The sequence below is a fragment of the Balaenoptera physalus genome, assembly GCF_965194825.1.
Source record: "Balaenoptera physalus genome assembly, chromosome: 3".
NCBI lineage: Eukaryota > Metazoa > Chordata > Mammalia > Artiodactyla > Balaenopteridae > Balaenoptera > Balaenoptera physalus.
This window is the reverse complement of record NC_138890.1, coordinates 103393427-103421258: the sequence shown is the minus strand read 5'-3', so window position 1 is coordinate 103421258 and position 27832 is coordinate 103393427. Positions and strand designations below refer to the sequence as shown.

Below are 27832 nucleotides of genomic sequence, written 5' to 3'. Positions count from 1 at the left end.
ATACAGATGGCCAAGAAGCACATGAAAAGCTGCTCAACATCATTACTTATTAGAGAAATGCAAATCAAAACTACAATGAGGTATCACCTCACACCAGTTAGAATGGGCATCATCAGAAAATCTACAAACAACAAATGCTGGAGAGGGTGTGGAGAAAAGGGAACCCTCTTGCACTGTTGGTGGGAATGTAAATTGATACAGCCACTATGGAGAACAGTATGGAGGTTCCTTAAAAAACTAAAAATATAATTACCATATGATCCAGCAATCCCACTACTGGGCATATACCCAGAGAAAACCATAATTCAAAAAGACACATGCACCCCAATGTTCATTACAGCACTATTTACAATAGCCAGGTCATGGAAGCAACCTAAATGCCCATCAACAGATGAATAGATAAATAAGTTGTGGTACATATATACAATGGAATATTACTCAGCCATAAAAAGGAACGAAATTGAGTCATTTGTTGAGACGTGGATAGATCTAGAGACTGTCATACAGAGTGAAGTAAGTCAGAAAGAGAAAAACAAATATCGTGTATTAACGCATGTATGTGGAACTTAGAAAAATGGTACAGATGAACTTGTTTGCAGGGCAGAAGTTGAGACTCAGATGTAGAGAACAAACGTATGGACACCAAGGGGGAAAACCGCGGTGGGGTGGGGATGGTGGTGTGCTGAATTGGGCGATTGGGATTGACATGTATACACTGATGTGTTTAAAATTGATGACTAATAAGATCCTGCAGTATAAAAAAACAAACAAACAAAAAAAAAAACAATTAATACTAAACTTTCTTTGGGTTATTTGTATGGAAATATGTTAATATAACTGTTTCACACATTACATGAAATTTCTAAAAATCTTACATGTTCTGGTATAATGTTATAAGTCATAATTCTAGTTATTACTTTAAAATGTGTATATCCGAAATAACTAAAAAAAAAAAGAAAATTTATATATTTGATAGTTTACCTTCTAGGAAGTGGCACCTCATTCCCCACCCTTGAGACATAGTGACTCATTTCCAAATACAAGAATAGGAGAGAGAAAAATAGTAACTTTACAGTGGAGAAACCTGGCAAACACAATGTTAACCAAGCCATGAAGGCTAACACCATCAGTGATGCCCTGTGGATATTAAGTCCTTCTGACATATGATATGAAGAGATCTTTATATCTCTGCTGTTCTTTCCAAAAGTTCATAACCCCAGACTAGTGTGAGGGAAAAAAAAAAAAAACAACAATAAGGCTAGACTCAGGTGATGGTACTGCACGATATTTAGCTAGTACTCCTTGAGACTGTCAAGGTTCTGATAAACAAGAAAAGCCTGAAACTCTTTCACAGGCCAGAAGAGTCTGGGGAACCAAGATAACTAAATGTAATGTGGTTCTCTGGCTCGGGTCTGGAACAGAAAGTGGACATTCAGGAAAAACTGGTGAAATGCAAATAAAGTCCATAGATCAGGTGAAAATAAAACAATTTACATATTAACTTTAAAGTCTAACAAACAGCTCTCTTAAAATAGGAAAGAGGAACTGTCATTGCATCAACAGCAAATCAATTATAAACTATGTAGTGGTGAAGAATGGGGGAAACTCAGCATTCCATGTAGCCAGACCAATGTCACACAGCAAGTATGGTGTCCCTGATTACAACATGCGAGTCCATAATTAAGGATCTTGAAACATCCTCAGCCAGTGGTTTGCAAACTGTTTTCTGCAGAAAACTAGAAATTTCTGAGAGGGCAGTGCTGATCAGTGAAAAGACATGGCATTAGACATGTCCCTATCTCCAACTCAAACTATACTATCTTAGAGTCACATAATATTATATTTCACAAGAAGGATCCATGGCTTAGAACAAAACAGAAGAAAAATCAGTATGAATCTAGATAAGTGCTTATGGAACTTTAATGGGTATACAAATCACAGGACATCTTGGTAAAAGCAGGCTCTGATTCAATAAATCTGAGACGGGATCCGAGATTTTGCATCTCTAACAAGTGATACCCACCCCAGGTGATGAGAACACTGCTTGTCAGAGAACAACACTTTAAGTAGGAGGGTTCTAGATCAAAATTTTAAACTGTTGTCTTATCCATAAATTTCATAGAGGGAAATTTGCTGTTATTTTTAATGGGCTTTATAATTTTTACTAAGGTAACGTTCTTCATAGTTAGCTAGCTTCTGGTTGGAAAAAATATGAAAATGGGTTTTTTTGAGCTACAGTCCTCTCCATTTTTGGTCCCTCAGTACCCCCAATCTCACTCTTATTTCCCCTAACCACCCCCAGAACCTTGACCTCATGTAGCCAACTTCCTTCAACCATCTTCTCAGCCATCTCATCCTATAACCAGTCATTTCAACAATATTATTTAGCTCAATTGAGATGTTCCTATGCCAATTACATTTTGTCACAGCCCATGCCCAGCTCAGTCTCAGGCAGTGTGCTGTATCAATTACATCTTTATAGAAAAGGGAGGAAAGTGGATGTTTCAGGTTTTTTAAAACTCATGCTTTTATATTTCATCTGGGCATTTGCCTCACATTTAAAAAATGTACTTTAGGTTGATTCTTATTACCCTCTCCATAGGGTGTTCCAAGCTTTCTACAACCTCACAGGCCAAATTTTAGTCCCAAACACTTAGCACTCAGTCTATTTTCTGCTCCCCAAAACTGAGATTCTTGAGCTTAAAACATCTTTGCCTCAATCCTGATACTCCCTCAAACTACTGAACAATACATTTCCTTCAGAACAGGCAACAAATCAGTTGTCTGATTGTTGTCATGAATGTCACTTCCTGTTCTTGTTCTCCAAGAAGGTCACCAATGACCATTTGCCAATTCCCATGACATTATTTTTTGCTCAATTTAGCATCTGACACCATGGGATAGCTGCTTTTAGAAATACTTTTGGGCTTCTTCAACTTCAGGTTGCTTTCTGAGCTTCTACCCAGTTTTTTATATCTGCATTGCTGGCTTTTTAAAAAACTTTTACTGTAAAAGACAGTAATTTGCAAAAGTTATATTTGACCTCTAGAATCTAATTACCTGCTTTTGAATCTTAGTACTAACATTTTCTAGCTTTATGATTTTGAGCAAGTTGCTACACTTTATGTGTTTTCATGTTTTCATCTGTAAAATAATGGTTGCTGTTATCTATCTCATAAGATTGCTTTATGATTACATGAGTTAATATGTAAAATGCTTAGAACTACGTCTGATAGACAGTAAGTGCTAGCTTAATGTCAATTAGTCCTATCACCTATCTGCAATCATTCTTTTATATAGTTTATCCACCCTCATTTTATCAACCATCTCTTTTAGATGTCTCACATCTATCTGTATCTCTAACTCAGAGTTCTTCAATATTACCACTATTGACATTACCACTATTGAGCCAAACAACACTTTATCGTGGGGAGCTGTCCTGTACATTGCAGGGTGGTTGGCAATATCTCTAGCCTTTACCTATTAGATACCAGTAGCAGCCCCCAATTGTACCACACATACACACACACAAAATTGTCTCCAGACATTGCCAAATATCTCCTGGGGCCAAAATAGCCTCTAGTGGAGAACCACTGTTCGAAATCTTTTCTGTCTAAGGATACGTTTCTATGAATGTCTCTTTGATGCCTCAACATATGTCCAAAGCCTAATTTACCATATTCTCCCCCCAGACAAGTTTTACATATTGTTTTATCTACTGTCCTAAGTAACTATGATAGAAAACATAGTAATCTTGATTTTATTCTCTCTTGCTTTCTACAATCTAGTAAACTGTGTAAAATATGCAATCCCAATTTTTTTTTTACCGCACATTTCCACTGACATTATCGGAATCAGCTCCTCATTCTTTTGACAGAGTTATGCGGAAACCCCCCTCAGTGGTAGACATACCCTAGTGACAGCAGGACAAAGATCCAGTCATCACGAACCTTATATCCTAGTGGAGGGAATAGGTAACAAGTGAATAGGTTAATCAACTGTATGATTTTGAGTAGTGATACGTTTCATAAAGAAAATAAAGCAGCGTAAGGGGATAGAAGAAGAATGAAAGATGGTCTTTTAATCAGGGGGTTAGTAAAGGCATCTTGGAGAAGGTAACATTCCAGGGCCTCCTGTGAAGAGTCTCATCATGCAAAAACCTGGGGGTGGCAGCAGCAGACATAAAAACCTTGGGGTGGCAACGAAGTTGGCAATTATGAGAAAGAGCAGCAAGGTCAGGGTGTTGGAGGTTATTCAATATATGGGGTACTTGTCCAGGTCGGATTTAAAAGGAAAGACAGGAACCAGATTCTAAAATAAATGCATGAGCAAAAAGTTCTACATGTCACCAAAAATGAAAAGAGATGAAGCTAAGTTGATGGAATTTTAGTGAGTCACTTGATTTCTTTGATTTTCAGATTTTTAATTATTTTTGTTTTTAGCTATTATGTATTGTGATTGTGGAAAAGACATAAATATATTTTAAACAAATTTATTCATGTATTTTATAAAAATTCTCCATTGATACAGTAGAAGTTATATTCAACTCCTAGTTTAGAAGAAAGTCAATATTCATGTTATGTTTATGAAATTTAGACAGTTCTGTAAATAAATATACATCCAAAGATACTTCGAAAGCATTTGAAAGACAAAATATTTTCATGTAATTATTACAGCATTAGAATTCTCCAGGAAAAACATGTGAATTTTAGTCTAATGCTATTAAAATTAGCTTTACAAATCCAAACTATGAGACAGACCAGAGAAATGATTTCAACATAGCAATTACACATGGCACTTATGTTCTGTAAGTGATTTAATAGGTAACATACTTTTTAAAATTAGCATAGTTCAAAAAATTAGCTCTGAATGTTAGCAGTGCCTGAAACGACTGCTAAAATTAAGGGTGTGTTGATGTTTTGCCTTCGAAATTTATTTTTTGCCCCTCCAAACTCTCCTTGCCCCTGCTGTAAGAATTTATTACTCAAACACTAAAACTTCCTTTGGGCAAAAATACAATGTAAAAAAGCTGCTTGGGATAAATTTTATTAGATCGCTTTTTTTGTCTTTTGTTTGTTCTATGGTTATTGTTTTGTCACCTTTGCTTTTTAGACTTGAGTTTTATGTATTCAATTTCTCCAGATGAAGGGGTAAACTAAAGACAGAATGGCAGACCTAATTTAGAAATCTCCTACTTTTGTGTACTTCAGTCAAATCCTTAACTCGATTCTAACGTAGAGATTTTTTTATTTACAGATGTCCTCATTAGCCTTCTTGCTGTGGAGACAGATACCTTTCTTGTTTCTATTAGTCCCCACCAGATTAAATTACTTACATCAGGGCACTATTATACTTCCACTCGAGCTAGTGCTGTGGAACAAAACAACACTGGTAGGGGGTGAATGGTTATCAAGAGAAAGTTTACTTTCAGTGTTAAGAATTAATTTAGCTGAATTGGTGCAGTGAACGTGGTAAACACAATCCCCTCACTGCTGTTTGTCAGGGTGTGTTATATCACCCTGGATTGCTTTGTCAATAATCTGCCTGGCCTGTGAGCTAAAAATCTAAGATTGCTTGGATGACTGACAGGCTGGAGATAGCTGATAATTCTAAGGAATTGGAGGTGTAAAATCTTTAAGGACCATGTCTACGGTATAAATGCCAGGGTATCTCCACATCACTCTGTACTTACAAAGGCAACAGCATTGTTAATGGCAGCCTGTCTGTCCATCAAGTTTGCTACCGGCGGATTTATCCCTCTTTCACTCCTTATCTTTCTTTGCTGTGTTTATTTTGAAACCAGCTGCAGAATAAATTGCCTCTTGTCTTCACCTCCTACACTGAGTACAATGATATGTTCTGTAAAGCTTAAGATCATGGTGTTTTTCAAGCACTCCTTTTTCAGAACACTGATTTCTAATTTTGTTTGTTTATGAATATGTATTGTTCTTTTTTTCTTCTAGGGGGCCTTTTAGCAGAACACTAAAAATGACTTATTTATTTGGCAAGCGCTCAGGATCTAGATAAAGGTGTGTGTGTGATATTTTATAGAGAAGAAAAAAATAGAATTAAGATAATTGTGTTGTTATTGCTCTGAATAATTCATTAGATCTGCTCTGTTTTAATCAAATGATTAAAATTAATAAACAGCCAAATAAGCTGAAAAATTATATTTCTATTAAACAACTTTCAGAATTTAATGAAGTTTTAGGTCTCCCTCTTTTATGAACATCTGCCCATTTTTACTTTTCTAACTTATGACTGGGAGGAAAGAAGATGATTGTGGCTGGACAGATTTAAAGATCAAAATTAGAATTTATATAATGTCCAAGTCTTACTACAAACCTGAACCGTCTCATGCTGCTGGTGAGAGTATAGTTTGGGCCAATTACTTTGGAAACTTTTTGCTAAGCTTACTATTAAGTTGATCATACACATATTTTTGCACTAACAACTCCCCTCCCAAAGGTATATAGGTATACATTCTCCAAAAAACATGTAAAAAAAAAAAAATCAACATTCGTAAAAGCCAAACAATGCCTAAAAAATACGTATGTAAAGTATATACATAAGATATATATAGTACATGTATAAACACTATTTTTAATATGGATAAAATAAAAACAAGCAAAGTGTGATCAACACTAGAATGGATAAATTGTGCTATATCTTCATCCAATGGAATACTATACAGTAGTGAAAGTGAAGAATCTGCAGCTATACATGACACGTAGCTGGATCTCACAGACATAACGTGGAGCCCAAGGAGCCAGGCATGTCACTCAATCGTCCTGTTCATGTAAAGTTCAAACCCGGCCATAAATAGTAAGCTAGAGGTGACTCTTGGGGCATGGGTTGGATATGAGGAGACTCTGGGATTCTGGTAATGTCCTGTTTCTTCACATGGATGTGGTTAGATGTTGGGTTTGTTTGTTTGTTTGATGGGTTAAAATTTATGAAGATGTACACTTACTATTAGTGAACTTTTCTGCATCTATGTTAATACTACAAAAAAGTTTAGAATTTTAAAATTGTCCATATTTTCAGGTAGTGTTTGCAACTATATCCTAAATTTTAATTATCAGGCATCTCCTATATTCTCACTAAACAGTGTTTCTCGGTTATTTGCAGAGGAAGACAAAGGTAAGAAAAAAGGGAAAGGGGCTTTAGATAAAGGTAATAATCTATGAAAAGTACACATATACAACCTGAGTAACAAAGAGTTCTCTGACTATTAAGTCATGGGTATTTAGCCACACACACATGTAGGCACACGCACACACAGACACTCATTTGTGTATATTTAAATGAACATTGTGGCCTCCTAAATTGGTAAGTAATAAAGGCAAACATTCATCAGTCATTATTTTGCAATATAAAAAGTTCTCAAATTTTGCTAATTATCTGAAAGTCAATAGGCAGCCATTTTTATTTGGACTGGATATTATATGCAATAACAGAAATATCATTCATTCATTCACAGAATCTTTTTGAGGACATATACTGAGTTGAGCATTGTGCTAGGGCCAAGGATATGAAAGTAAGATGCAGAGTCCTTGCCTTTCCATGGAACACAATGACTTTTTCCTTCAATAAACCTGTCAGCTGTTTAATATCTACCAGTATTTTAATGCTATTTCAGAATGTTTCACTGACTGCAGTGTCTGACTCAAGAAGTTGCCCAGTGGTTTATGCACATTTTTAAAGTCTGACCCTTAAGATGTGCATTAGTCAACTTGAGCTGTTATAACAAAAGTCCACAAACTAGATGGTTTAATCAACAGATATTTATTTCTCACAGTTCTAGAGGCTGGGAAGTATTCTTTCTGGCTTGCAGGTGGCTGACTTCTCATTGTAGCCTCACATGGCTGAGAGAGAGAACTAGTTGTCTAGTCTCTTCTGCTAAGGACGCTAATCCAGTCATGAGGACTCCACTCTCATGACCTCAACTAAATCTAATTACCTCCAAAGGCTGCCACCTCAACATACTATCACACTGGAGGCCAGAGCTTCAACAGATGGATTTGAGGGGGGGAAACAGACATTCAGTCCATAACAAGAGGCAATATTTGGCAATGACATATTTTAAAAGAACTGTATTTCTCTGTCTGAGCCTCCTGCCTTTATTTCACTGCCCTTCTCCCTTCCTTGCCTTTTCCTTTTCAACAATGACATGAAAAAATAGTAAAGAATATATTTGCTAATTTCAATTCATTTTATACCTGTGACAGTAATTATGCAGGCAAATTCATTACTATCATTACCACTAGACTTTTCTCATTACCATTGCTTTGATATAAACTAAATGAAAAATTAGAATAGAAATCTATCATCACAATTGTCTGGTATGTAAAAAATGAGTTTATTCCTTAGAATGATGTCATCTCAAATTGTCAAGTTAACTGGAAGATGTAGTTTCTAGACTCTAAAACTTGATTTGATTAATTTTAGTTAATATTTTGTTATAGAAAAAACAAGATATCATTACAAATCTCTGTCATTTTGAAAGTTTTAGTAACTATTTTTTAATGTGGAAATGGTTTAGGAATGTTTACCAGTTCAATTTTGTCTTAAATAAACTCCATTTTCTAGTTGAGCTATATTTATGACAATGCAAAGTTAGATTCCACTATGGCTATTTCTAGTAGTGTTAACTAATTCTACCTCACCAATAAACCAACCATACATACTTAATATACTTTAGTGTCTTAAATAATGTTTGGCTGCATGTCATCAATGCCAAATTTTTTAAAGGTCTGAAATGTTTGGACTACATAGCTTCAAACATCCAAATAAATGTTAAGAAGGTGAAAATTGTAATGTGTGTCTCCATACATCTGCTGGGGTATAATCAGAATGGATCTGAAGCAAACCTTTTATTCACAAAAGTTTACTGTTTTTTTATCTGAATTATTTCAGAAATCATGCTCTATCGGTCTGTATACAGAATGAACACTGTGAAGACAACGATTTTTTTTTCGCCCTTGGGCTTTGAACAAATTGTAGTGTGTCTTGGGAAGCTTCCATCACCTTGAGTATGACAATAATAATCGTTTCAAAGAAGTGACCCAGGAAGACACAACTAGTTGGATGTAGGTGGCATGTTAAATAAAACCAGTTTGTTATCTTTACTACTCCTATGAATGCTAGCAGATAATAATGGCTGATAAACCTTAATAAAGGATATAGAAGGGCATTCTAGGTGAGAGAACACAATATACACAGGCATGTAAATGAGAGATGTGCTCAAGAAACTTTGATTAGACCAGTTTGGCAAATAAACAGAGCTAATTTAAAAGAGAGTAATGGACAGTAGCCAAGACATGGAAACAACCTAAGTGTCCATCAACAGATGAATGGATAAAAGAATGAAATTTGCCATTTTCAGCAACATGGATGGATTTGGAGGGCATTATGCTAAATGAAATAAATCAGACAGAGAAAGAGAAATACTGTATGATATTGCTTATACGTAGAATCTAAAAAATACAACAAACTAGTGAATATAACAAAAGAAGCAGCCTCACAGATATAGAGAACAAACTAATGGTTACCAGTTTTTTTTGGGGGGGGGCAATATAGGTGTGAGGGATTAAGAGGTACAAACTGTTGGGTATAAGATTGACTCAGTGATGCATTGTACATCATGGGGAATATAGCCAATAACTCTAAATGGAAAGTAAACATTAAAAATTATATAAAAATTTAAAAAAAGAGTTACATAAAAGGAAGCATAGGTTGAGGTGAAATGTAGTTCTAGAATAAATAAATTTGGCCAGAGAGAAACTATTAAAAATATTTTAGTATATATATAACCTGAAAATGGTATTTTCAGATGTTTATCTAAAGACATTTAACAAGGAGAATGAGCTAAGTAAGGGAAGACATGAGCAGAAGGAAACCTCTTGAGTGTCTACTGCTATACTTTGGACTAAAGGTGACTTACAAGGTCCTGAGTGATGTCATATTATTTAAACTTAAGGTAGGATGAATAATATAAGATTAGATCTTGTTGAACTGCATGTCATGAATAATTTTTTAAAATATTTGTTGTAAGAACTAGGCAAGCAACTTATACCCGTTGGGTATATCATTTTACAATATATGAGATATATTGAATTTTTGTATTTCCATTACGTTGAAAATTTGCCACCATTCTATCTAACAGTTTATGATTCACAAAAATTTTAACCATATATAGCTATTTCATGCTGATATTAGAAATATATCCTCCCACTTGAATAGACTCTAAAATGGATATCCATAAACAAATAGAGCCAAATCTACCCTATAACAAATAACATTGCAATAACTTTGAGCAAGTTTACCTCTTTAAGCCTAATTCCTTCATCTGTAAGTTGGTAACAATAACGGTACTTAACTCTAGGGTTGTTCCAGTTATTTGTTACTATGCAGCTATGAGGGTCAACTGGAATTTTTAACATGGTGTTTGGAAATCTGCTTTGCCAGATCACTATCTTTCACTTAAAAACAGCTGATAATTTTGCCAATTGTTTTGCTACTATAAAACATGGGCTATCATCATTCTATCCTCCAGTAGCAGTTTAATCACTGCTTTTTTAACCTCCAACAACTATGTCCTTGTTCCTTTCTAGATTTTACCTCACCTCATCCCAAAGCCAATGTTACATGATTTAGATTTTTTTGTAAGGGAGCATCCATGCCCTCAAAACTTAATGACTTGAAGCAACAAGAATGTATTATTTCTCTCAATTCCTAGATTAAATTCTGCAGTCCTGCCTGGGCTTACTCAGGCAGCTGCTTTCAAATAGTGAGTTGGATGGGGACTGGACTTAGCTAGGATAGCTGGCCTTCACTCTCCTTGGGGTCTTTCATCCTCAAGGACGCTGGGCAAGGCTTCTTCACTTTGTGATAAAAGGAGCATTCCAAGAGGGCAAGCACGAACGTCTAAGTGCTTATCAAGTCTACTTTCATCCCCTATGCTGATGTCATACTAGGTCAGACTGCCAAACTTAGAGTCAGTGTTAGAAGGGAACAGAAAAGGGAGTGGGGACTCATGGGGGTCATTACTGTAACAAACTATTACAGCAGCCTACTGTGGATTAAATGGAATAATGCATAGAAAGTTGTTAGTGTATGCCTAGTATATAATAGGTACTCAGTAAATGTTAACTGTTGTTAAAACTTAGTAATGATATCCATGATTATACATTTAACTGTCAGTCTCACAAAGGAGCTATTTTACTTACTCCTTATAAAATGGTTTTAACAATATTCTGTGGTCTGCCTGTTTTCTCTCAACACCCATCTTGACTCAAGACTTGGTACTTGGATACAGCTCCTAAAGCAATTTCAGTTTCAAAATGGATCAATAAAAAGTAGATATCTTACTGAAGATTCCCTAAGGCAATAGATAAGAAAATTTACACTATACACCATACAGCAAAATGTACTTAAATTCTCCATTAGAATTTCCTATTCTCACTCAGATTCTTTTGTCCTGTCATGTGCCTTATCTCCTCTCTATTAAGCCTCCAAAATCCTTCCTTTCATTTAAACAATTCACTTCTCCTCTTCACTAAGTATCCATTACTCAGGTAAACAAAAGTCTGCTTGGTAGCCTTAACTAAAATCATATCTTTCTCCTCTCAGATATGCCTCCAGCCACATCCCTCTAACCTATTCAAGGAGAATGGGAAAAAAATCTGAGTTTTAAGTCAGATATAATTTAAAATAAAGAAAAACAAATTTAAACAAAGAAATGATAAGGATCTAATACAATGCAAGTTAGGTGTTAAGGAAACAGAAGAACAAGATAGTTTCAATGAAATTATTAGTTCTCATGTCCGACTCTTCCAGCTGACCATAAACAAAGCACTAGGAGAAATGAGCCAACACACACATTTCAAAGTGCTTCAGGAGCACAAAGTAGGAAGCACCTGTGAACGTCAGCAACGTGGGCTTTCACTCTGAATAGAATAGACCCAGCAGCATGTATTGGTAGTGTCATATACAGTGCTTTCTTGAAGCCCTCTACTTATTAGAGTCTTTTCTTTTGTATTTCTCTTTCCCACTCTCTCTCTGAACTTGAACTGATTGCCTCTGTTGTGTACTAACTGCAGACCTTCCCTGTGATCCCTGACACAGAATCAAACTCACAGTTTCTGCTCTCACACCTGCTATTACCCTTTCCTTCAAATACACCATTTATTCTGACAGTAAGTAAACTTATCTGGAGAAGTATTCCTTGTGGAACTGTAGTGTGTCTTTTGGATTATCTGAAAGATCAAGCTTTAAGTTCTCCTTTGATACTAAACATAAGTCTTTTCCTTCTATGAACAAGCTTAGAATGTACCTTTTTATTTCAGGTGGAAAACACTTTGGAGGGATGATAATAAGCAGCATTTAAATTTATATATCAAAGCTGTTTTGAAACCTCCTATTTTGTCACATCAGTCTGATATGAAAGATAATGTTGCTCAAGAAATGCTATAAAAATATCCTTCTAAGTGAGAAAGACATTGGTTGTTAGAATAAATCCTCTGTCGATCAAACCCTTTTTCTTTTTAAGGAAAAGTAACAAGAGAAAAGAGTTGAGAAAGCTTTACCAGGTAAGCAAGTTTTTGTTTGTTTGTTTGTTTGTTTTGTTTTCTGTGAAACACTATGACTTCTAGACAAAGTAATCACCATAAGTTTGAGGAAAGAAAAATTTCTGTGTTTCATATATATATGATGGATTTGAAATGCCACAAAGAGCCATTAACAACACTTTTCTGAGCTGAAAACATTCAATAACTAGATTGTCTATAACAAGATTATCTTGCAAGAGAGGTAAACCCCGCATTTTGGACCATGATAAAATAGCACGGCTGAGAGAGAAACTGTAGAGGCAAGGATGTGAACAAATTGGTGTGGGAGGTCAAAATAGTCTAGTATGTTCCTCTGTACTCATAACTTTGCCTTTCTGTGTGCTTTTTATGTTCCTTAAAATCACTCAATTTATTGCACTGAAATTAAGCCATTTATTCATGTATAATACATCAGATTATGTATTTATTAATTTATATACTGAAAATAATTCTTCCCTTCTCTCCCAGTTTCCAGCTAAAAGTTAAATGATATATACATATATTATCATATATTGTGAAATCTGGGATCTTTACACAATCTTCCACATATTTTAACTGAAGTTTCACACCTAACAAAAGAATCAGTAATCACTAAGTAGTGGGGGGAAATGAACAGATATTCAGATTTCCATGAAAATTTTAACCTGAAGTTAAGAAATTGATCCATTATGTGTCAGAAATGGTTGCAACTTTATACCAGAAACAAAATAAACTCAAATGGATTAAAGAATTGACCATAAGACCTGAAACCATAAGACTCCTAGAAAAGAACATAGGCAGTAAGCCCTTCACAGTCTTGGCAATGATTTTTTTGGATTTGACACCAGAAGCAAAAGCAACAAAAGCAAAAATAAACAAATGGAACTACATCAACCTAAAAAGCTTCTGCACAGCAAAGGAAACCATCAACTAAAAGAAAAGGCAACCTATGGGATGGAAGAAAATATTTGCAAATCATATATCTGATCAGAAATTAATATCTATAATATATAAAGAACTCATACAACTCAATAGCAAAAAAAATAATCTGGATAGAGGATTTGAGTTGACATTTTTCTAAACAAGACATACAGATGGCCAGCAGGTACATGAAAAGGTGCTCAACATTACTAATCATCAGGGAAATGTGAATCAAAGTCACAATGAGACATCACCTCACACTTGTTAGAATGGCTATTATCAAAAAGACAAGAAATAACAAGTGTTGGTGCAGACGTGAGGAGGGATCTCTTGTGCACTTTTAGTGGGAATGCAAATTGGTACAACCATTATGGAAAACAGTACAGAGGTTCCTCAAAAAATTTAAAAATAGAATTATTATATGATCCAACAATTCCCCTTCTGGGCATTTATCCAAAAGAAATGAAAACACAAACTCAAAAAGATTATCTGCACTCCCACATTTATTTTAGCATTATTTACAATAGCCAAGACATGAAAACAACCTAAGTGTCTACCAAGGAATGAATGGATATAGAAAATGTGGTATGTACATATACACAATGGAATATTATTCAGCCATAAAAAAGAGTGAATCCTGACATTTGCAACAAGATGGTTGGACCTTGAAAGCACCATGTTAAGTGAAATAAATCAGACAAAGACAAAACCTTATGATCTTACTTATATGTGAAATCTAAAGCAAAAACAAACAAACAAAACAACAAGAACAAAAATCTTAAAGCGAACTCATGGATACAGAAAAGGATTGGTGCTTGTCAGAGGCAGGGAGTGAGCTTATGGGTGGGAGAAATGGGTGAAAGTGTTCAACAGGTACAAAATTCCAGTTATAAAATAAGTCCTGGGGATGTAGTGTTCAGCATGGTGACTCCAGTTAAAAATACTGTACTGTAGGGGCTTCCCTGGTGGCACAGTAGTTGAGAATCTGCCTGCCAATGCAGAGGACACGGGTTCGAGCCCTGGTCTGGGAAGATCCCACATGCCACAGAGCAACTAGGCCAATGAGCCACAACTACTGAGCCTGCGCGTCTGGAGCCTGTGCTCCGCAACAAGAGAGGCCGCGATAGTGAGAGGCCCGCGCACCGCGATGAAGAGTGGCCCCCGCTCACTGCAACTAGAGAAAGCCCTCGCATAGAAACGAAGACCCAACACAGCCAAAAATAGATAAATAAATAAAAATTAAAAAAAAAAATACTGTATATTTGAAAGTTGCTGAGAGAGTAGATATTAAAAGTTCTCATCACAAGAAATTAATTGCAACTGTGTGGTGATGGCTGTTAATTAGACATAATGTGGTGATCATTTTGCAACATATACATATATTGAATCATTATGTTGTACACCTGAAACTAACATAATATTATATGTTAATTTTATCTCAATTTTAAGAAAAGAATTGGAGAAGAACTAAGTTAAAGGTTGTATACTACTAGATATAAAGACTATTTATGAGGCTGCAGTATTCAACAACCACAATGTGGTATAGATGCAGGATAGGCAAAGACACCAGTGGAATAGAAGAAAGTATATAGATTTAGATCCACACATACATAGCCATCTAATTTAAGGCAAAATCACTACTGCAATGAAATGGAATCTGAAAACTAAACGATGCTTAATCAAGGTAATCCATTTAGGGAAAACAATATTAAATCCTACCTTACGTGATATACAAAAATCAAGTCAGATGGATCATAGACCTCAATGTGAAAGGCAAATAGTAAAGCTTCTAGAAGATAACATATAAAAATATCTTCCTGACCTTAGAATAGGCAAAGATTTCTTAAATAGGATATTAATCATGAAGAGCACTAACCCTAAAGAAAAAGTGTAAGTTGAACTACTTTAAAATTAAGACATTATTTTCAATTAAAAAAATAGAAAATGAAAATGCAAGGTATAGAATGGGAGAAGGTTTTTCTTTTTTCAATACATATACATGAGATGGACTTGTATCCAACACATAAAAAATCTCTTACAAAAAAAAGAGAGAAAACTCTATAAAAATAGACAACGGATTTGAAAAATACTTTCACGAAAGAGGATATGTGAATTGCTTGTATGCATATGAAATGGTGATCAACTTAATTACTTCTCAGCAAAGAGCAAACTAACACCAGTGAACTACCACTGCACACCCACAAGAATGGCTAAAACAAAAAGGACTGACTACACTGAGTATTACCAAGAGTGTAGAGCAATTGGAGTTCTCATTAAATGCTGGTAGAAGTATAAATTGGTACAAATACTTTAGAAAACTTATTAAGAGTATCCACTAAAGCATCACCTATGATCCATTATTAAAAAAAAAAAAAAAAGGATGTAACTCTATCTGGTGCGTACAGAACAGTTTGAGAAAACGCCATTAAATTAATGTAAACATTTTAACGATATTGATTAGTCTTTAGAATTTAGTAATCACAGGAAAATCTCAAAAATGTTAGAAAAGAGAAGAAAGTATAATAAATTAATTAAATATAACTTACAACATCTGTTAACATCTTAAAATATTTCCTTCCAAGATTCTTTTTCCAAGCGGAGAAATATGCCATTATAATGTTTATTTTAAAAAACTGGAACCATACTATAACTATACACATGGTGATGTATCTGACTTTTATCACTTTTACATATTTTATAAGTATTTTATATGATTATTCTTTTGTTTTGGATATTTGTAAAATTTATACATTTTAAAGTATGATAACAAATGAGTGGAATTAGTACAGTAAAGAATAGAAACATTTTAAAGCCATGAGACATTTTACAAAATTATATATTGTTAATTTTATACCAATTTTTATGCCACCCAGCAACAGCATGTTCATAGCACCCTGACTGCAAAAAATACAAAATTGTTAGCTATATATTTTTCTTTTGCATTTTTGTTTTAGAAACAAGGCTTTGTTTTTGTGACCCTTCATAGCTTTCTTTTATGTTTTGAGAATGATTATTGTTCAATTTACTCACTGGTGGTTAATATTGTTTTATAAATGACTAGTGATATTAATCTTTCCTGTGATGTTACATATAAATTTTATTTCTCAACTTGTTAATTTAAAAACTTTTAACATAACATAGTTGAAGTGGTTTATTATTGTGTCACCTTAATCAGGATGAGAATGTTTCATAATTTCTTGTACTGTATGGTTCTAGATTCATATTGGCCACAAATACAATTTGAATGAATTTGGAAAGTAGAAATGAAGCAGCAGCCATATTTTTTATGCTCAGGAGATTAGTGTAGAGTACCATGCATTGTGGCATCTCACACTTGTACTCACCGATCTGCTGTCTCATTTTGATGATATGGGGAGCCTCCTTCCAGCTTCTTATAGTTCTGGGCCAGGTGAGTGTGCAAGTCGTGGTAAAGGGCTGCAGCTTCACCTTCCTGTTTTCCCTGCAGTAGTTGGAGACAGAGAGAATGATGTTGCTTCCAAGTTCACTGTAGTGGGTCCATTATCCTAGGTATTGTATGTATCCAGCTTTCCTTTCTACTACTGATCTGACTGATACCTAATGGCTAATAGCTAATGGTTTCACTCTCAATATCAGAGCATCACAGAGATACCTATTCCAAGTTCAATAATAGTGCAAGTACTAGTCCTTATATAAAAATCTCTTACTCTGTATCACTTATGCTGTTCTGCTTCTTTAATCAAACTGTTACAGAAACTGTGAATGGAAGGAGTTCTAGATATGTGCTGTCCTACACAGAACCCACTAGCCACATGTGGCTGTAGAGCAACTTGAAATGTGATTAGTCAGAATTGAGATGTGTTGCATCTATAAAATACACAAGATTTCAAAGGCAGGAAGAAAAAATAAAAACATTTCATTAATAATTTTTATATTGACTACATGTTGAAATGATATATATATATATATAGTGATTTAAATTAAATTATTTAAATTAAGTTCACCTTTTTTTTACATTTTTAATGTGGCTACTAAATATTTTAACAATACAGAGGTAGTTTGCACTTGTGGCTCACATACTTTTACTGGACAGGAATGTTCCAGAGGAACAAGACCTCAGAAAAGAGTTCTCAGGATTGGCTCTAAAATATCTGGAATTGGTTTCTGATCTGATAAGATTAAAGGTATCACTGACTCTATTTCCATTGGTGAATAGAACTCACATAGCCCAAGGAAAGTATTGATAAATCAGATACTTAATCATCATCTGTAGACACCTGTAAAGTACCTACAGAAGGCAAAGCTTTGGGAGAGCAAGTAGCTAGTTATCGAATACTATAGTGAAACTAAGGCATATATCTTACTGGAACGGGTGGTTTTTCTAAGTGCATTGAAGAACTTGGGGAGAAAAATGTTAATGAAGGGTTTGAAATTCTCAGCCCAAGATCTGGATAAAGGACCAGAAAGATTCGATGGCTGCCCCCAAAGAAACACTACATCTTGTAGTGACAGGGCCAAAATTTCTGTAAAACAGATGAAAAGTCTAATTCTAAAGATGGTTGAATTACAATGGAAATGGTATTCCCAAAATTGTGGGTTCTGTAATATTAAAGTTTGAGCAGTCATTGGGAAGGAGTAAGATGCTGAAAAGGGAATTGGGACAAGTAGGCTGACTTTGGTGAAACTGGAGACATTAAATCCCTAAATTCTGCTGAGCTTCATTCGACAGTAGAAGCAACCTTTCTTCTCCTGACAGAAGAAGTTAGACTCTCTTTGGATGAAGAATGTTACAAACATTTGGATTCAATGTATTAGCTCAGGTAGTTGGGAATGACTGGAGAAGTTTGTTTGACTTGTTGACTGAAACCAGGAGCCAAATGTGGTCTATACTAAATAAACTTGAAATACCAGGATATCATTGGCACAATATAAGGGAAAACAGGGACATTGGAATGTTACATGAGGAGAACCTGATTACCAATCGCCTAAATATTTACTTGGAGGGCCCAGGAGTTGGTCTCTTCACCAACACTATGTGGAAAGCATCTGTGGAAGGAGCAACAGTGTCCTTGAAGATTTCAGTGCTGGCTACCCACTGTAGACCTGGACTTACCATAAAAACTGTTATCATCAAACTGAGCTTCCCAAATACAATGGAGATTAGTAGATTGTGTAAGGGTAAAAGGCCAGCATTTAATCACCAAACACAAGGCAAGTATATTCACAGTAATGAGAAGCAGAGCCAAGTATAATCAGAGATCATTGGTGTTGGCTAGTTGATCATAGCCTCCCTAAAATTGAAATAGATTGCCAGCTTCCTAAAATCTTACTTGATTTGTCTAAATGGAAAATCACTAGGTCTGGCGAACAGGAATCTGACTTGAATTACAACATGAGAGGATCATAGCTCCTTCACCAATTCCTAAATTTGTCAGTTCACAAGCCCAAAGCTTGAATAAAGGAGGCCAAGTACTCTTGAAGAAGACATTGCTACACAAAGTTTTATACTGTAAATTTTTTCTTCTAATTTTCCCAAATGTATCTGAAGTCATTTACCAGTGTGGCTGTGCTTTGGGGAAGAGGAAATAAAAAGACTTTTCTGGGATTACTGAACACTGGCTCTAAACTGACACTAATTCCTAGAAACTCACAGTGCTCAAGTTCACTTCATAGTGGGTCCAGTGGCTCTCAGCTCCAACTTTGGTTGTTTCCCCACTTCCAGAATGAACAATTGGAATAAAGATACTCAGCAACTGGCATAATCCCACGTCACTTCCCTGACCTATGGAGATCATGCTATTATAATAGTAAAGGCTAAGTGAAAGTCACTAGAATTGCCTCTACTTACTAAAATAGTAAACTGAAAGTAATAATACATTCCTAGAGAGATTACAAAGATCAGTGCCATCACCAGGGAACTGAAGGTGCAAGGATGGTGATTCTTAACGTATACGACTTCAACTCACCTATTTGGCTGGTGCATGTAAAATGTGATTTAGAGAATTATAGTGGATTATTTTAAATCTAATCAGATGTTGACTCTAATTGCAGCTGCTTTTCAAGTATGATTTTATTGCTGGAACAAATCAACATATCTTTTGACACCTGATTTAGTGAATACTTTTTCTCTATACCTGCTAGTAAAGACTATCAGAAGTAGCTTGCTTTCAGATGACAGGACTATCAATACAAGCTCATATTTTTTTCTTCAAGACTACATCATCTCCAGCCCTATGTCATAATCTAGCCTTTAGGGACCTCAATTACCTCTCCAATCCACAGGACATTATATTGTGTACTATACTGATAACACTGTGCTGACTGTACCTGGTGAAAAATAGACAGCAATTTGGTAAGACACAGGCATAGCATGGGGTTTGGAATAAATCCCACAAAGATTCAGGGGCCTGCGATCTCAGCATCTTGGTGATTACATGGTGTAGTCTTTCCATAGTGAAGAGCAGGCTGCTCTTCATCCCACTAAGGAAGAGGAATATCACCTGGTGGGCTTATTTGAATTTTTAAAGGAAATACATACTTCACTTGGTGGACTAATTCTACTCATCTGTCAAGTTATCTGAAAGGCTGACAGTTTTGTGTGGACCCAGAACAAGAGAAGGCTCTGCTACAGTTCCAGGGTACAGTGTAATCCACTCTGCTAGTTGGGCTGTCTGATCCAACAGATTAAATTGTCCTGGAGGTATCTGTGACAGATAGGGCATTGTAAGGAATCTTTAGGTGGGCCTCTATAGGTAAATAGCAGTGCACTTTTAGGGTTTGGAAACAATGCTACATCACCCTCTGCAAATAACTCTTCACCTTTTGACAAACAACCACTGGTTTGAGACTGGGTTATGGTAGACCCTGAATGTATTGCCATAGCTAACGCCAAATAACTGATTGCTTTATTCTTCACAGAAGGCAGCTAGCCAGTATGAGTCAGACACCAGTCTCAGTATCCTGCGAGCTCCAGGAGATATACATCAAGTTCTCTACGTGGACCAATTAAAGCTCCCTTTCTTAGGTTTTAAGTAGAAGAAAATTACCCTGTAGGGAAGTGGTAGGAAAAAGAGCATGTGCATAGGGAGGAGTAAGGGGAGAAGGAGGTGGAGACAGAAACACTCACAGCTTCCTTGAACAACCCTCTTCTAATATCCTCCCCAACCATGTTATATGCTCAGTTTGAATGAGTAACTAAGAGGAGCCTAGCAAATGCTCTAATGTGCCATTAAGATTCTTCTTCAGGAATGAAGGACTTATTTTCCTGTTTTCTGGGACTGTAGCCAGCTGACAGTCCTCTCTATCAGCCTTCTTTATGAACTGCCCTCATCTGAAGAGAGGTGACTTGCCCAAGTTCATGCTCCCTGGAAATAATAAGTCTACTTGGAGTATAAATGTCTGGCCTTGCAGCAACTGTGGACAGTTCTGAAGGGCTAGCTCAACTTCAGAATTCCCAAGAAATGTGTTTGCAACCCAACTTCTCCCTCCACCCAATTCTTCCTCCTTCTTTCCCCTACAGAGGCTGATCCTGAGAGCATCCACAAACACATTTTATCTGTACCAGTCCCCATCTCAGTCAGCTTCCCACACACCCAGATTTTCAAGAGTTGGTACCAGAGGGATCCAATAGAGCAGATGCTAAGATAGGATTTTTAGACTAAAAAACATTGATAATAGGTAGAGCACACACTGTCCCTGGTACAAGGTAGCAATGTGATGGTTACAGTTTTCTCAGGTGAAGAACAGGGCTGACATAGTGGCAAAGAGAATAGTACTAGTGAGCACAACAGGTCAAGTATTGGGAAAATATGGGAAAAATGGTAAATATGAGGGCAATGGAACTGGTTCGCTTATCTGGGGGCAATCAATGTTCATGAAAAAATGAAATGTTGAAGTTTATTATTTTTTGATTAGAAGCCAACTGTGAAACTGGCAACCTTTTTGGCAGCCTGTAAAAAGACTAGTCTCCTGCAGTTCAAGGGCACAAAAGGCTAGAGGGCAGGCTAGGGCTTAGTGATAAGAGTAGTAGAGATCCAGAGATAGTTAAATTCTCAAGCCAGATAGATATGCTATACCAAGGACAGGGCTATCGATTGGGACCTTGAGATGTTAGAGGAAGACATCTAGGTGGATAGATGGGAAAATCTTAAATCATATTCCCCTGAACCTTCTCAACTGGGAAAAGTGGCCCACTACTCTCTTTTAAAGCTAGTGTGTCCTCCTCTTAGACACCTCTCCTCACCAAGGCAATGTGTGCCTTGCTCAGGGTCCACTTCTACATCCATTCCTGGCCACCAGGCTAATAACTAGATTAAGTCATTACATAACCAAGCAAGGGATGCGCTGAGACTGAAAAAAACGGAAAGGGACTATATCCAAAAGGAAATGCAAAACCTAGCTAACATATACTAATTGGAATCGAGAAACTATATAAAGAACTAGATCGCAAGGGTGCTGGATCAGGGGCAGTGGAACATGAAGATGGAGAAGGGAGAGTTTACTAATATGGATATACTCCTCCAGGATTAAAATGTAACATCCTTTCAAGGACTCCAGAATATGAGTGAATGAACACACAGCTAGCTAGCTAGCTCCCGAAATTAGAGACAGCGATAGCCCGCAGAAAGTAAATTAGAAAATGCCAGAAGGATTGCAATGAAAGACTGTCAAAGAGGAGAATAAGAGGCTCAAGGAAGTTGTAGACCTGTTTTCGAGCACCTTAATTACATGAGTTACCTCATTTTGGAATGCAGAGATGGCTGACATATACTGTCTTTATGTCTCAAAGAAAATTCAAATAAAAATAGTTGAAATTTGACATCCTGTGATTAGCAAGCCCTTCCTCTACCTCCCAGTCCTTGAAGTTAGGATGAGAAATAACATAGAAGAAAATTTCCTAAATCTGCTTACTTGACTATGTTGTTCTGCCCTAGGTCCCCCAATCCAAACTTTTCTTTTTTGGAAACCCACATACTTGTAACTATCATTCCTAGTTTTCAGTATTATTAGAAGTTGTAATCTCACTTCTGTGTAATCTCTTTCTTGAGCATATAACTAAATTTCCTGTATCAGAATCTAGAATATAACTAGTTTTTTAGATTATGAGTTTCCTCCCTATCCATTCTCAGATACAAAATAACCTTATTACTTTTATTTAATTAATTTTTCCATTTTTTAAAGAAGTTTACTATCACATATCTATAATTTGAAAATACATTTTTAGCGGCAAATAGAGGAAGTAACAAATTTCTACATTTACATGTTCAAGTTCTCCCTAAAGCAAAGCTCATATTAAAAAACCATGCTCAAATTTATTTACTTTTGAGTAATATGCATTCAAATTTTCTTGAGACTGTGGTGTATAAGCTTCCTGAAACTCCTTTTTCTATTTTCTTATTGTACATTTACATAAAGCTGTATAGATGACTTATAATTGTAATTTGCATTTTCTATGGATAAAATAAATGATTAACTTGATGAAAGATTAGAGTTAATTATATTTTGTTTTCTAAATTAAAAATGTGTTTTACCGTTTCTTTGCTGAACTTCAAAATACCGTGTGCTCATTATATTTTAAACAATATATAAAAATGAACAAAAAAAATCAGACAGTCTTACTCCACAGGGGTTATCACGATTAACCTTTTCTGTCTATATTATTCTGATTTGATTCATAATTTTATAAAAATTAAATTATACTATTCATGCTGTTCTGACATGGTATTAGGAAGTTCTCTGTTAAAAATACAGAACTACATTATTTTCATGCCTGAAAAAAATCTTAATCCACTAAAGTAATTCCATAACATTGAATAGTTAGACTTAAAACAAAATTATTTTGTAGCTCATGCCACTAGAAATTTAAATCCCTCCCTATTGCTGCCATTTGTTGATACCCTACTTCTTCTCCTTATTCACATAACATGTTATAACATAGTTCACTGTTTTCATCTCTATTCCAATTCTAGCCATCATCCTAAAAGTTTCAATGTACATTACACACAATAAAAATTTCTCATTTCTTTGACCTTCACCTTTCCAATGACTTCATTCTCACTTTCTCACCTATACACTCTTGTGATCAAACCCTGTTTTTTCTCCATCAAATTAAATGAACTAATCTCCAACAATCTCCTCTTATTTCAGACCTCTTGTCACATTCTTCTCCTATTTTGACCTCACTGGAACCTTGAGTGCAATGACTCCTCAATTTCTTCCTATTCATAAACACCCATTTTTATTTCAGAATTATGCCCCAAGTTTCATGATAAGTCAGTCTTTAAAATCAATATCTTAAATTTTCTTATTTATATGTTTACATCACACCTTGGAGAAATAACCCAAATTGTTTCCTACACCTCTGCTTTGAAGAACATAACTTTGAATACTGCTACAATAACCATAAATTAAGTGACCAAGTTTTACAGACTCTTCAATACTCATTCTCTAGTTAGAGAAAACACCTCAGATATTTACCTTGTCGACTTTCCTTCTTAGTAGACCTACTTCAAAGAATAATAAAAATACATCTATTCTTCAAAGTCTGTGCTACAAATCTTCCTAGTATTTCTTCCCAGAAAAAAAAATTATTATTCACCCACATATCATAATCCAATTCCTCAACTATGCTTTGGATATTGAAAACTGCCCACTCTCTACAATCTAACTCCCATCTGCTGTGCCTATATTACCAAGTTAGTCCTCAAATCTAGTCACTTCCCTGTGTTTAATATCTATCAGAGTCTCTGTAAACCACCTCAAAACTTAATGGTTTAAAACAACAGGAGACTGACTTCTGGCATGACAGCATAAGGAGTTCTGTTGACCCACTCTCCAGTAAAACTTGTAAAAGTTATAAAAATGACATAATCATGGAAAGTCTCTAGAAATAATCCTAACAAACACTGGATGAAGAAATATCTATTCAAGAAAACCTGTAAAAATTTAGTAAGAAAGGTGGGTAGGTGGTATTTGAACCAAGACTGCCAGAGATGAACACCCAACACACAAAAGTCTAGGACCAGATGGCTTCACAGGTGAATTCTACCAAACATTTAGAGAAGAGGTAACACCTATCCTTCTCAAACTATTCAAAAAATTGCAGAGGAAGGAGTGCTTCTGAACTCATTCTATGAGGCCAGCATCACTCTGATACCAAAATCAGACAAACAGATCACAAAAGAGAAAATAACAGGACAGTATCACTAATGAACATACAGGCAAAATCCTCAACAAAGAATTAGCAAACCAAATCCAACAATATGTCAAAAGGATCATACACAATGAACAAGTGGGATTTATCCCAGGGATATGAAGTTCTTTTAATAGCTTCAGATCAATCAATCTGATATATCACATTGACAAACTGAAGCATAAAAACCATATGATTATCTCAATAGATGCAGAAAAAGCTTTTAGCAAAATTCAACATCCATTTATGATAACAATGCTCTAGAAAGCAGGCATAGAGGGAACATAGCTTTACATAATAAAGGCCATATATGACAAGTCCACAGCTAACGTCATACTCAAAGGTGAAAAGCTAAAAGCATTTTCTCTAAGATAAGGACAGAGATAAAGATGCCCACTCTTACCACTTTTATTCAAAATTGTATTGGAAGTTCTAGCTACCACAATCAGACAAGAAATAAAAGAAATCCACATTAGAAAGGAAGAAGTAAACTGTTACTGTTTGAAGATGACATGATATTGTACATAGAAAATCTTAAAAACACCACCAAAAAACAGAGCTCATCAATGAATTCAGTAAAACGTCAAGATACAAAATTGATATATAGCAATTTGTTGCATTTCTATACACTAAAAAAGAACTATCAGAAAAAGAAATTAAGGAAACAATCCTCTTTACAACTGCATCAGAAAGAATAAAATACCTAGGAATAAACCTACCTAAGGAGGCAAAAGACCGGTACTCAGAAAACTATAAGACACTTATAAAAGAAATTGAAGGTGACACAAACAGGTGGAAAGATAAAAAATGTTCTTGATTGGGAAGAATTAATATCATTAAAATGGCCATACAAACCAAGGCAATCTACAAATTCAATGCAATCTCTATCAAAATATCAAGGGCATTTTTCACAGAACTAGAACAAATAATCTTACAATTTGTATGGAAACATGCAAAAAAACTAAATAGACAAAACAATCTTGAGAAAGAAGAACAGAGCTGGAGGAATTATGTTCCCTGATATCAGACTATACTACAAAGCTACAGTAATACAAGATAGTTTGGTATTGGCTCAAAAAAATAAATATAGTTCAATGGAACAGAACAGAATGCCCAGAAATAAACCCACACACTTATGGTTAACTAATCTGGGAAAAAGAAGGCAAGAATATACAATGGAGAAAAGACAGTCTTTTCAACAAGTAGTGCTGAGAAAAGTGGACAGCTACATGTAAAAGAATGAAATTAGAACATTCTCTAGCACCATATACAAAAATAAACTCAAAATGGATTAAAGACATAACTGTAATGCTAGAAACCATAAAACTCTTAGAGGAAAACATAAGCAGAACACTCTGACATAAATCATAACAATATTTTTTGTGGCCTATCTTCTAAAGCAAAGGAAATAAAAGAAAAAATGTACAAACGGGACTTAATTAAACTTTTGTTTTTGCACAGCAGAAGAACCAGTGACAAAACAAAAAAAACTACTGGATGGGAGAAAACCTTTGCAAATGATATGACCAATAATGGGTTGATATTCAAAATATATAAACAGCTCATACAACTCAACATCAAACAAAGAAACAACCTGATTAAAAAATGGGCAGAAGACCTAAATAGACATTTTACCAAAGAAAACATACAGATGGCCAACAGGCACGTGAAAAGATGCTCAACATTGTCAATCAGAGAAGTGAAAATTAAAAGCACCGTGAGACATGACCTCACACCTGTAAGAACAGCTATCACCAAAAAGAACACAAATAACAAATGTTGGGGAGGATGTGAAGAAAAGGGAACCCTCACACACTGTTGGTGGGAATGTAAGTTGGTGCAGCCACTGTGGAAAATAGTATGGAGGTTTCTCAAAAAACTAAAAATAGAGCTACCATATGACCCAGCAATTCCACTGCTGGGTATATATCCGAGAAAACAAAAACACTAATTTCAAAGGATACATGCACCCCAGTATTCATAGCAGCATTATTTACAATTGCCAAGATATGGAAGCAACCTAAGCATCCATCAACACATGAATGGATAAAGATGATGTAGTATATATAATGGAATACTACTCAGCCATAAACATAAAATGAAGTTTTACCAGTTGCAAAACATGGATGGACTTGAAGGATATTATACTAAGTGAAGTAAGCGAGAGAAAGACAAATACTGTATGATATCATTTATATGTGGAATCTAAAAAATACAACAAACTAGTGAATATAACAAAAAAGCAGCAGATTCACAGATATAGAGAACAAGCTAGTGGTTACCGGTGGGGAGAAGGAAGAGAGGAGGGACAAGATAGGTGTAGGGCTAGGGCATTAAGAGGTACAAATTATTACATATAAAATAAATAAGCTACAAGGATATATTGTACAACATAGGGAAGAGCAACATTTTATAATAACTATATATGGAGTATAAGCTTTGAAAACTGTGAATCACTATGCTATACACCTGAAATTTATATAACATTGTACATCAACTATAACTTAATAAAAATATAAACAAACCAACAAACAGACAGACTGCTACAGACAAGGATATACATCTCCCTCTCCCCATAGCTCCCAACCAGAAGGCTTTCTTTTGGGAAGAGCAAAACTTAAGCATGTCTCATCCTGCCCCTAGTTGCTTTTTTTCTGAGGCTAAGTCCTGGGGTGAGTGCCGTCATGACTGCGGGGGCTCCCTTCTACCACTGAACCCCAGTCATGATGATAATTTGAGTCCACATGGAAAAAAAACAAAAGAGCACTGGTAAAAGTAATTATTAAACAAATAGCTTACTTTTCTCTTTTACTCTCATAAGTGATTTTAAAAAGCAATGGTACGAAATAATATGTATATAATATAATGTTGGGCCTATAGCATATAACAATGCAACAGATAGAGTATATTTGCCGGTAATAGCGCAAATAAGACAGGAGGTAGCAAAGCTTTAATTGGCTAAGGAAATGACTAGTGACAGTAAAGTAATAATTAAACAATGTATTGTTGGGTTCATATCATTAATAGATACAATATGTGTAATAATAACAGTAACATTAAAAATGGGAAAAGGTAACAGAGAGCTATATTAGAGTAACACTTCTATATATCACTGGGTTCAAGCTAGTATAATGCTGAAGCCAATTCTGAT

At 35.4% G+C, this 27832-nt stretch overlaps 2 long non-coding RNA genes and 1 pseudogene across 5 annotated transcripts in view; all 3 read right to left on the bottom strand.

Annotated features, from left to right (window-relative positions):
* The window catches only part of LOC309659064, a 1106759-nt gene that overhangs the window by 305734 nt on the left and 773193 nt on the right, over positions 1 to 27832 (bottom strand). The window lies entirely within an intron of this gene.
* Positions 1 to 27832, bottom strand: part of LOC309658935 (coiled-coil domain-containing protein 6 pseudogene) — a 583785-nt pseudogene that overhangs the window by 59979 nt on the left and 495974 nt on the right. The window lies entirely within an intron of this gene.
* LOC309659008 overlaps positions 1 to 27832 on the bottom strand; it is a 637438-nt gene that overhangs the window by 191615 nt on the left and 417991 nt on the right. For all 3 annotated transcript variants that reach the window (XR_014262491.1, XR_014262492.1, XR_014262493.1), the window contains one exon: positions 16856 to 16971. This is a non-coding gene — a long non-coding RNA (uncharacterized lncRNA). The remainder of the gene's footprint in view (positions 1 to 16855; positions 16972 to 27832) is intronic.